At 32.2% G+C, this 9921-nt stretch overlaps 1 protein-coding gene across 2 annotated transcripts in view; it reads left to right on the top strand.

The window, feature by feature from the left end:
* Positions 1-3346: 3346 nt before the first annotated feature.
* The window catches only part of LOC144853672 (orexin receptor type 2-like), a 51406-nt gene continuing 44831 nt past the window's right edge, over positions 3347-9921 (top strand). Inside the window, exon 1 of one of the 2 annotated variants that reach the window (XM_078711438.1) lies at positions 3347-3720. The gene's annotated coding sequence lies outside the window, so the exon portion shown is untranslated. Of the gene's footprint in view, positions 3721-3887; positions 3978-9921 lie in introns of those variants that run through there. The other variant, XM_078711439.1, reaches the window with a different exon arrangement.

The following is a 9921-nucleotide window of genomic DNA, read 5'->3' as shown; positions in this document are numbered from 1 at the left end:
AAACCTCTTCATTTTCATTTAATAATGGAACATCAAAGCATGTGTCCCTCCTCATAAAATGGTTGCTTGAACGATATGAAAGTGATTGAATTTTTATTGCTATTTAAAGAAAATACCCTTTCTAAAGCTATGTCTACACTATCAAAAGTTTTACCAAAAAGTGTGATGTTCCCAAATAGGATAGTGATGCCCAAATATGGTATTGATGACATCATCATGTCCATGTATGGGCACATCACTTTTTTTTCACATAAAGTTTGATAGTATAGACAGAGCTTAAAATAGCATTCCTAATAATACCAATTAATTTTACAATGTTAAGCTACTTAAGGACGCTAATGCAATGATTGTATGCAATTTCCTCTAAGTGAACATTAAATGTATATTTTAAATAATTCTTTATAAAGATGAGAAAAAACACCCACCTGCCTTCCTGAGTGAGACGAGAATACACTTAGGAAAGAAATCAATAATTGACATTTTGAACTCTTATATTATGCCAAAAGATTATTTTTATTGTATTTTTTAACAAAATCAAGGTTTGATTTTAAACCCATCCGTCATCCAAAACAAGAGCATTGAGTTCTCATGCAAAATATAGTGCAGGTACAATAATTATGTCAAGAGTTGAAAGGATGGCTATAAGATACCTTTATTTGTATTATGTAAGCCGAATTCGCAAACACTAAACGTTTACTTTAAATTGACCACATCTTGTAGAAGTGATGTGCTATTTACCTTACACCTAGGTGATCTAATGTTAACTGACGTTAGGCCACAAGGATGGGGTTTGCCTTTTAGGCATACATCTATATCAACATCATACAATTAGCAAACGTTATACATACATTATTTCATGTTGGTAGTATTTTAAAAATCCTAGTGTTTATTTATGGCCTACTAGGGGAGGTACGATCATTATAGGCATCTTTCAACCGTAATTGCAGCATTTGCCTTTAGCGACAACAGTGGAGCTGGTAGCAATAGGAGCGGAAAATGGGTCGTGAGAAATTTTTATATGAGATATCGATTTTCGTACGGAGACATTTTTTAAAAAGAGGTTCTATAGTGTCAGGAGAAGCTATACAGTATCTCAGAATTTATAAAGACCATTTAGTTTATAATATAAGTTTGATGATTTGAAAGGTCAAACATACATAAATGTAATTAGATTAACTTAGCCAGTCCAGCTTCCTCTAAAGGACACACTTAACTAATTACTAAACCTAAAAGTTTTCTTTTCAGAAGTAATCTTTACTAAAACATTTGATTTAATCGTGTATCGCTGTCGAACTTGTTTAAAATTGACGCTATTAAGTTTCAATTTTTTTTATTCACCTTAAATGATCTTTTTAAATGACCTTTGACATTTAAAATAGTCGAAAATGCACAAGAGAGACGGAAATAATGTATATAATAATGGTTTGGACAGGACCCATCTGACATTTACCCACGATACTTAAAAAACATTGGAGTTGATTTACAGCCATCATACATCATAACATTTTGTATGATTTATAAGTAGGCACTGCTGTAATTTATATTTTGCAAGGGTTAAACAAATGTCAGTTTTCGAACTTTACAATTGAGTAGAAATAATAAGTCGGTAAGATTATGACATTGTAATTGAAAGACATTTCAGTACTGGAAGCGATTAGGCATAATATACGACTTTAATAGCGGTGCATACTGTATTGTCAAAAAACTGATGTTAGTATTTATTTTATTCTTGAATCTCTTAAAATTATGAAAGAGCTTTAAGGCTAATGGGAAAAGATATTATGTAATAATGTTCTATAGTGATAGTAGTCGGCATTTATTTCAACGATTCTCGATTTAAAAAAAAAACTGTTTTATTAATACTAGTCTCACGTTTTATTTTGTTGACGATTAATTAGTGTTTTTACCATATTTTAGTAGTAATAGTCATGGAATTGGTTTTTTTTAATAGGCCTAAAGCGATCGTTTAATCGTTAAAATATGAAAACGAGCACGGTGAAATTATTAGGCATATTATATTGATGGTACTCGGCAGGCTTATGATATTTATAAGGATCTTCTGTTTTTTAATTACAGAGTCTATTAGTATTTAGCTTCAAGGTTTTATTTTCTATGAATACAATTAGTAGTCCTGTCATTTCATTTCATTTATTTCGTCAATTAAAACATGATAATATACAAAACAAATAAACATAACAAAACAAAACCCATGACGGTGACAGGATTAAAGATGTATTGTCCGCTAAAAAAAGAATTATTAAAACATTTATTGTTGAATATGCCATTTTAATGTCACATAATAGTTATCCACTTTTACCAAAAATTGGATCGAGAAAAAAAATTATTTACCTGAAAAAAATGTAATTTAAAGCAAAAAATAGTCAAAATGGCTGCCAGCCAATGGGATTTTATTTTATCATTTTATAAGTGAAAACATTTTTTTTTCTGCAGAAGTGATTAACTTCATGAACAATACAAAATAACCTATTCAAAGTATGATTTATTAATCTTCATTTTTCATGTTTTTAGGGGATAATACATCTTTAAACAAAAGCAAAACACGGGTGACAAATAATAGACATCAAAAATAATCAAAAGCACTGTCACAGTGTATTGTTACCTTATTTTGTAGAATAGTAGACTTGGTCCCTCATTCAGTGATGGTAAACAAAGCTGTAAAGTCTACTAAAAAATGCTAAGAATGTGCTGATTTCTATTACAAACTTTAAATAATTGTGAATATTTATTAATATATCTGCGTGTTTGAGTCATTACACTGTTGCTTTTATAAGAAATAAATTTAATTACAAAACACCTTAATACTCTAAAGCTCTGTCTACACTATCAAACGTTATGTGACAAAACAATGTGATGTGCCCATTATGAACATGTCACTACCATATTTGGGAACATCACACTTTTTTTGTCAAACTAGTTTGATAGTGTAGACAGAGCTTAAGATAATTAAAAAGAGAGATCCAATAAGCAACTGACCAGTAAAGAAAACGGAGCCAGTTTTTATCTACGAACGGGTGCAGTAATTTAAACCATGGCAATTTAAACCCTGATTAAGCAAACTGTAAAACTTTAAAACTAGTACTTTTAAGTAAGAATAACAATAAGAACTTTCGTTTGCCGAAACAAACAATTTTGTGGTGGTATCGCATTTTAGTGACACGTTAATGTGTAGCAATGACTAACTAGGCCTAAACGCGTTTATAGGGATGTATATTATACACACAAGAGGGTAAAAGCAGGTAGGTATAAAAATAATTTGTATACCTCCCTGGTAAAAGTGTGTGGATGATTTTGAAATGCAAACTCTTAGAGAAAACTTTAATTAACCTCACACAATTTCCCCATATCACACTTCTTCCCAATGAAATCAAGAAATACGTTGATAGACCTCAGGACATTCGGAATGTACTTAAGGTAGGGGCGGTATCGAACTTAATCAATCATCACTATTCGTGACGGCACGAACCTGCGCAGCTGCGGTGTTTCACCAGCTTCAGGCTACTGCTTCTCCTAATCACTTTACACACCAGCAGCAAATCAAAACACACAGTAGTCCCTATCTTTCGTAACGTGTTTTACTCGTTGCAACATCTGATTCTTGGAGTTGTTTTTATACGACAGCCTCTCTAATAACACCACCCCTGCAGTTCGGCGGGAGACCTGATCTTATGTGCGGCACAGGTGAACAGGAAAGGTGAAAAGGTAAGTAAAAGTTTTCGCATAAACCCCGTTTAAGGCATATACTCTAACCGACTGCCTCGGTCATCTCAAATATTGTTCACAGTGCCTCTATTATGATGAATTCAATATTGAAAAAAGAGTTGCGCGGAATTACTTCGCGAACACTTTGATATACACTTCGACTTTATGTGCGATTTGTCGATGTCAGTAGTCTGAAAGTGTTTGAGAGGACCACACGCATGCTGTTTGCTGGATGCTCTCAGTACCATACTCAACAGGTAGGATTAAATTATTAATTTATGATATTACAGTATAGTTATGCAGTTACGTCGCTATAGGTCTATTCACCTTGAATAAAATTTGTAGAGCAGGTAACGTAGCTTGTTGGTTATTGATAATCTAAAGTAATATTGCAAGGTATAAAATCTATTCTCCTCAACAAAACACAATTTTTCAGAAATAAATCTTTATAAAATGGAAAAATACAGCAGTCTGAATCATAAAATCATTATACAAAACTAAATAAATAAATACAAATCTGTTTGTAGATAATGTAGGTAACAGTATAGGTAAGAAAAAAAACACGATATTCGGATTACTGATTGGCTGTTAAAATTATTTTTTCGATCCAATTTTTGGTTTATTATTTATTAGGTGATCATTTAGAATAAAATGATCACCTATTGTTATTGTATAAAATCTTTATTATTATTTTTTTTTTTATTATTTTTTTTCTTTTTATTGTTTCTGTACACTATTTTGTGTAACAATTATCTCAAAAAGTTTAATGTCAATGATTACAAAAATTTCAGAATATCTTTCAAATAATACAACTTAATCCTAATAAGCTTTCCAGCGTGATCACTCATCCGTGACGACATTTATACCTCATTTTGCGAAATCACATTATCAATCATATCTCCATAATTCATTATCACATATTAATGAAATTCACTACACGTAAACTTCAGATCAAGGGTAAAAATATTAGCAAATAAAAACGCACGCGCACGTAGGTTCATGCGCGTGATATCGCGCGTTAAAAATTTAAAAAGCTCAAAATTAAGTTTTGATCAATTTAGAGCATGAATTAGGCCATTTGCGTGTTTCAAAAAATTACTGCGCAAAAATGCGTTTTTGCGCGCGCGATACTTAAAAAGCGTAAAAAATATGAATTTTTTTTACAAATCTCATTCTACTCACCATCCTTAGTACATTCACCAAATTTGAGTCAGTTCCGACTTAAAATAACGCTATACGAGCACGTTAAAAATGACAAAATGCGCACATTTATTTTACAAAAGTTCTGAAAATGGTGAAAAATAGGTCTTTTTTAAAATGAAAATAATTCTTCAGAATGCAAGATGACCCCCGATTTTTTTAACTTATTCTGGAAGCCATTGAGTTGTAGATATGAATTCATGTACACATTTTACGTACAAAATGTTTTGACGTCATCAAATGGCCACTTGAATTTAAAAATTAGGATTTGTTATCTTTTTGTGTAGATTATCACATTCAACAGAGCGCATCTTGGTTATGTGTGCTCGAATTTCGCACAACTTTCAGTATGTGCTTGCTTAATTAATTATCTTTATCATGAGTTGACACTATCTTCATTTTAATGACGTCATCATGCGTAAAAACTTGAATAACGTAGGCCGTGTAATTTCACCTTCGCAGTAAATTTGAATATCTTACAGCTCTTCAGAATTGAAGGTTACCTTGATGATTATAATTTATTATGAAAGCTGATGAAATGTAGATATTTATTCATATAAAAATTAAGCCTATCGGATGTTGTGACGTTAACATATGGCCAGTTGAAGTGAAAAAGTAGTTTTTTCATATTTTTCGTCAAAGTTATACACAATTCAAAGAGCGCGCACAGCGCTTCTACGTGCCAAATTGTTTTCCAAATCTTATATTTTTTTGCTCAATTAATTATCTTTCGAAATTGTCATCTTAAAGTTTAGTTTGATAACGTCATCATGCCAAAAAATTAGAACATGTGTCCCGCAATTTCACCTATGCTACACTGTATATAGATATACAGTATATACTGTACATATTGTATATGGCATATAGGCACAACTCAGCACTATAAGCATATAATAGGATGGCATACATCAACATTTTCCGATCGTATGTTAACGTACGTGCATGTTTAAAAAAAAATTAATTTCAGTAAAATGATAAAAATGATCACCTATAATTCGTCAAAGTGACGAATTAAATTCTAGTTATGTATTATTGTTATGGTCATAGTGAATAATTATGTGATATTAAAATGGCACATTCAACAACAAGAATGGGTAAAAAATTCAGGGGACAATATATCTTTCAATGGATATATAGCATGGAATGTAAATGGTTAAGTGTGAATAGACAGTGTGTTATATGTACTTACATAAATGTCATCTGTGGACTATAATAAGTGACGTGTTGATTGACAGATTTCACGTGATCAGTGAACCACCCTATATAAACTGTTGATTTAGATCTGCCTTCAGCATTATAGCATGAATGCATGTGTGCGACATAACAGCAGTGCTGTGATAACATTGTCAAACCAGGTAGTAATATTGCAGTCTTACCTGGTCAAACTTACATTCGAACTTGGATGGAATACATTAACCCTCTCTTATACGACGGCTTTCATCCTAATTCATATGCATAACTGACATATTAGTAGCGAAGTATTAAAATTAAAATATATGGGTTTTTTTTCGATCCGGGTTTTCCTTGAAATTTGATATAACGTTGCTAATGATTTCAAATTAGTTTTTGAGTTTTGTTTTCGAGTTAGGCCCATTCTTTCAGTTTCTGAAAGAAAGGTGTGTGCTAAATCATAAAAATACTAGCCTACCTGATAAAAAAAAACATCGTTTAGTATGGGAAGCAAACAACGCCAAACCACAATTTAAAAACATGCACACAAAAAGACCACACCAGAGCCACATGAGGCCTACAATATTGCATGTTTGTACTATATGTTGATGTGTTTATGTTATATCAAGTCAATCTAACAACCGGATTCTGAGCTCCGGAGATCAAAGGGTTTATCTGTGGCTGCGACATGATCAGTTCCACGCCCCTCAGACACCGCGCGCCGCTGAGAACGTACATAGAACAGTTTGGTATTCGTCGCAGCCAGACATAAGATCAAAGGACTGTTACGAGTTCCTACCTTGGCAAGGCGAGCTCAGTGTCCTGCTGTTAGATTGCCTTAGTTATGTCTTTGCACGTTATGTGTTTGTAATATATGAGGATATTGCCAATTCCATATACTGTAGTCTAGTTTATTAACTATTAACGTCACAGAAAATATACTTAGGCCTATCATTGCATTGTCATGGTCAAAATCAGAAATTAATCACTGACAAATAATAAATTGACAATCAGATTTTCAGTAAATGTATTGATTTTTAAATAAAAATAAAAATAGATGACTTTGCTTGAAAAAACTAATCGGATTAAAATATAAAATACGATTTCATTGATGCAAATTAATCCAATTTAAAAACAAATGTATTATTCATTGTAAATGCTGTCCTAGAATCTACTTTTCTGTCTAAATGATTTTGAGTAATTAAAATTACTGAGTCCACGTACAGTTGGAATAATCTTATCCATTAAATGAAATTGCCTTTTTATTTAACAAACCACAAAAGCCATCAATTTATACGTGTATATACAGATGTTGGCTAAGGCCGAATGGCTATATTATTAATCGTTTCAAGTGTGGAGGAGTTGAGTTGCTGATCGGTTAAGGAAGTTGCAGTATCTCAATGGCACATTTATTACGTATATAATTTTTTTTAAATAACATTAGTTTTTTGCACATCTAGCTTTATAAGCGCATGCGTATAAACTAAGTATACGCTTTCATTATGGCGCGCCAAGCTGTCATTTATTTAAGCAATAGAGATATCTTAGTTTCTAATAGAGATTTAGTTTAAAACTAAGATATCTTTATTTCCGAATAAATGACAGCTTGGCGCACCATACTTTCAAAATGTCAACCCATAGTGAGTTGGCGTATTCACGCTTTCAATACATCATGCACAACTGCCTTATACTAGTATTGTATGAAATCATAAAATATGAGCTAAAAAATTGCTATTGTCCGCTGGCGTCGTCTGTAACTAAGACACAGTAATAAACTACATTATTATTAACAACTAGTCCAGACTTCGTTGAGGGAATTGCGATATAAAAAGGAATAAAAAAGGTGAATAAAAAAAACTGTTCCGAAGTTCCAAGGTATCGAGTTTTACGAAATATACCTGTATACCTGCATAATATGAGAAGTTTGTTGTTTTACACGTTGTTAACTCAAATGAATGGTTTTATGCGATATCGTTGTTATGGTTCGATATTAATGTTGTAGACTTTATATAAAATAATGTGTAAAACCAGGACGATTCTTTTATCGGTTGATTGTAGCAAATTGCTAGACTTTTAAGAGAAATAAATCTCAATGAGTATTTTATTGCACGTAAAATCTCAGTAAGTATGCGCATGCGTAATTGAAGAATGTAATAAGGACTGTAAACACCGGTTTATTATAGGATAGTAAAGTTATCGTGATGTAAATACCAAGTATTGATAGTTGTAAATCAGATACCAACAATGTAATAGGACACTTCAAACGTTTCTATAGCCTATATAAAAATCTATTTATAATTATAAGAATAATAGGGAACAACAATCACAGATGCCACCATCAATTCATTGTCAAGAAAATGGCATTAAGACACCATTAAATATATGGGTATAAGACGATCAAAATACCTCCGTAAATCAACCGTTTGACGTCATTATCGATAGCTAATTATAGTTTATACTCTCATGTTTATTATCGGTAATGCCTTCTTAAATTATGAACAAATTAGCTATCAAGCCGTCTTTTTTAAAGCTGATTTATCAGGAAAGTGTAATCTGTAGATGAAATGTTCATTCAGGTTTTTTCCACCAATTTTAAGCCTTGTATACACTATCAAACATTATGGGATGTACCCATATATGGACATGATGTCATAACACTACCGTATTTGGGCACATCACACTTTTTTGTGTGTAGACAGAGCTTTAGATGATCAAACCTTTGGGCTGATCATTATAAATTGTTCAGTTGGGTCCAGCCAAACTTTGGTCTTTAATCGGAGGGGTTTTTGATTGGAGGCGCCGCTACATGTTTCTATATTATTTTAAACCTGGTTTTGATCATTCAAGACATATCCGTCGAACTGCAAATGCTTTTAAGATATATATTTCTTATTTTAATTAACAATTTTTTTCAATCTTTTCGGCCGCATTGGTGAAAGTGCATTCTATAGTCTTCTGGGGAAGGATCTTGAGTTTTATCATAATTAAAGAAATTCATTTAGTTTAGCTTTTTAAATTAAAATGAAATGTTTTCGTATCGCTAAGGCACTTAATTACTCCTCGAACGTTTTTACTTCTATCCGGTTTTTGTGCGGATAAAACAATCGTATATACAACTGCAATGGTGAGTGTGTAATGATGTCATAGAGGAGGACGGCGTAATCAAAGCGTTCAGTTCTAATAATGAACTCAATGTGAACTGTAGAGACATCTAAGTAGTGCTTCAATTTTATTATAGGCCTTGTGATTCAAACTGTTGTTTGTTCAACTAAGTTGATAATTTGTTATCGATACATAACGAAAAAATGTGCTAGTAGACACACACTCAGTGGAGGATCCAGGTTGAAATAAGGAGGTAGAGGGGAAATGCCTAAAATAAAGTGCTGAATTTAACAAATGTCATTATGAATAAGTAAAGAGAGTGGAGAGTGAGGAAACCGCCTTTAAATTTAGTATACCCTCACCATAAAGAGAAAGAAAAGTCTGTGACACTTATCACCTAAAGTTACATAAATAACCATACATTAAATACAAAAACTATGTAGATTTATAAACATTTACAGAAGGCCAACCAAAGATTTGAAGACAAAAGAAGAACTTTTCTACGATCAGAGATAGATTTTAATTCTGGTTGGCTTAATTCACGGCTCTCGTTCTGCTTACCGATATTAAAATAAGTGGGATTATATCAATGTTCTTTCAAATATTCATATTTTATAATGAACAATACAAAGGAGCTATCCTTTAATTAAGCATTTAGTCATCGCTTACCTTGTAAAGTAAGATTTGACGAATTCGTCGTTCCATACTTCTATCGTTAGTCAGGTGGGA

The sequence above is a fragment of the Antedon bifida genome, chromosome 10 (genome assembly GCF_963402885.1).
Source record: "Antedon bifida chromosome 10, ecAntBifi1.1, whole genome shotgun sequence".
Taxonomy (NCBI): Eukaryota; Metazoa; Echinodermata; class Crinoidea; order Comatulida; family Antedonidae; genus Antedon; species Antedon bifida.
The sequence above is the reverse complement of the archived record's forward strand: the minus strand, read 5'-3'. Positions and strand labels throughout refer to the sequence as shown.